At 35.7% G+C, this 2,627-nt stretch overlaps 1 pseudogene; it reads left to right on the top strand.

Annotated features, from left to right (window-relative positions):
• Positions 1-755: 755 nt before the first annotated feature.
• On the top strand, positions 756-1,430 carry LOC143669806 (RWD domain-containing protein 4 pseudogene; annotated as a pseudogene).
• Positions 1,431-2,627: the final 1,197 nt, after the last annotated feature.

Raw genomic sequence — 2,627 nt, 5'->3', positions numbered from 1 at the left:
CTTAGACCTCAAAATCTGACTATTTATAACAGTGAACAACACCCTGGCCCTACCTCACCTTGATTTTCCTACATATCACCTATTTTAGACCTATCTTAGATTCTTAGTTTACTAGGGTTGCTGTAACCAGGTACCACAATCTGTGTAGCTTCAAACAATTTCTTCTCTCACAGTTCTGAAAGCTAGAAGTCCGAAATCAAGGTGTTGGTAGGACCATGTTCCCTTGGCCTTTTGGTTTCCATGTCTCTTCTGGTTTCTGATGACCCAGAGTTCCCTGGCTCTAATCTCTACCTCCATCTTCACATGGCCATCATCCCCCTGTGTCTGTGTTTCTGTGTCCAAATTTTCCTCTTCTTATGAGGATACTAGTCACATTAGACTTAAGGCTCACCTAATCCAGGATGACCTCATCTACACTTGATTACATTTCAAACACCCAATCTCCAAAGAAGGTCACATTCCGATATTCCAGGTGGACATGAATTTTGGGAGGCTACTATTCGATCCAGCACATAACCTAAGGTCTCTTCTCACCTTTTCTCTCTGAACATCTGAACAACAACTTCCCCAGGCCAGAAAGGAGTTTGAGTGGTGGGAAGGCCCTTACAAGAATATATATATATATATATATATATATATATGATATTCTTAACTTTGTGATCCATGGTCTATACCTTGAATCTTCTTATGCAATGCAAAAGTTTTAAGGAATCAAAGCAAAACAAAACAAACTCATGTACCCGACTGCCGGTGCGATGGGTGTGCCCGCCATCGAGCCCCTGACCATTGCTTTCCTTTCTCTTCGTTGTCGCAAATGCCCTGAGCTCGGTGCCAGTGGGGACCAGGAGGTGGAACTAGAAGCATTCCGTTTGATTTATGAAGGAGATGAAAGTTTCTGGGAGGTGAAAATGGTGATCCCAAAGCCTTCTTAACAGAGATTTCCTGAACAGAAACATATCCCCAAATACCTCCAATTAAATCTATGAATGCTGTTTAACAACACTATGTGAGTAGTGGTTCATTTTCATTGTTTTCTGCTTTCCCGTCCCTTTTACTTTTCTTCCGTAGTGTGTTTGTTTTCATAGTATATTAGCCCAGCTACAGGAAGCAGTTGAAGTTAATCTTGGAACTGCTATGACGTATATGTTGTTGAATATGCCAAAGACAATAAAGAACAGTTCATGGAGATACACCAACCCACTATGGTTCTGCGACAACCATAAGCAATATCATCTCAGTTGAAACTCCTAATACAGTCCCATCCAGTAAGAAAAGACAAAATAGAACAACTTGAACAACTTTCAAAAGCCCAGAAACACAAGCTGGCAGATAAAACACATCACAAAGGGGAACTTCCTCGAGAATGGAACTGGGTTGATGTGGTTAAGATATATACTATTTGTCTTCCAGTTTTCAAAAAATTGTTATAATCATTGCTATCAAATAATGAAATTTATATCTTCCATCCCACCCCTACCCTGGCCCTGCAACCTTTAGATTTTACTGGAATGTAAATCTTTCCTTTTTTATATTGAGCATTTAAACAAAACTGGTTCTAAAGATGATGAATAATGCTTGGAATTTGAGACAAGGAAAGTGCATCCTTTAAAAAAGGAAATTGGATTCAAAATCTTTGAATACTCTTTTCTGGTATTGAAGTGGCTTTTTATAAGACATTTTTTTTTTAATGTTCCTTGTGTAAAAAGCGTTGTAAGTTAAAAGTTCAGAAAACGATCTGTGTTATTTTCACAAACTTGCCTTAATAAAAGGTGAAAATGGTAGTTTAGTATACTTTATGAAGCCTGTGAAGATCTGTAACTGGACAAATATGGGGAATAATAGATAATAAGTTCTAATTTATATGACCTTATTCTAGAGGATGTGATATAGTTTTAAAGTAGTATGAAACCTTTTATAAACTCTCATCCCAATGGAGCAAAATACTGAGCAAACAGTTATTCAGCACTATGATCCATAGTGATAAGCTTTGCATCTTAAATGAAGTCTTCATCTCTTGTTTCTCTTAATTACTTAAGCATAAATTGCTTCAGAAAAATTTGCATCTCAGTATATGAACTTTATACATAATACTCTTTGAATTTCTTTTTATTTTTCAAGTATGAACTGCCTCCCTTTAGTAAGTGGATATCCGTTTATACATTTCTCTCGGTTTGGGTCAAGATGTTTAATCACGCGCTCTTTCTATCATATATGAAATAGGATAATATAAAAATAAAAAATCTGTTGAATATATTAGGAAGCATTTTGAATAGAAATGATGGTTCTTATTTAAAACATTACTCTTTGCTATATATACTATGATGGAGTAAAAGATGCCTTAATATTTAATTTTTTAGTGTTGGAGACAATGATTCTAATAAATTCCTATTTATCTGCTATTATGTTTTTAGCTGGTAAACTGAAGGCTTCTGAGTGGTTTAACAAAAAACCCACACTTCAAGTCTTGCTGCTTTTCTGAGTCTTTTTTTAACTATACAAATATATTTCTCAACCTGAGCATTTTTGTGATAATGGACATAGAAATCTTTCAAACGTTGAGTTGTAGAACCTGCTTGATTTTTGAGGAAATCATTAATAGAGGAAAATATTGGTGTATTTTTAATCTG

This window comes from Tamandua tetradactyla, chromosome 26 (genome assembly GCF_023851605.1).
Source record: "Tamandua tetradactyla isolate mTamTet1 chromosome 26, mTamTet1.pri, whole genome shotgun sequence".
NCBI classification, from domain to species: Eukaryota; Metazoa; Chordata; class Mammalia; order Pilosa; family Myrmecophagidae; genus Tamandua; species Tamandua tetradactyla.
The sequence above is the reverse complement of the archived record's forward strand: the minus strand, read 5'-3'. Positions and strand labels throughout refer to the sequence as shown.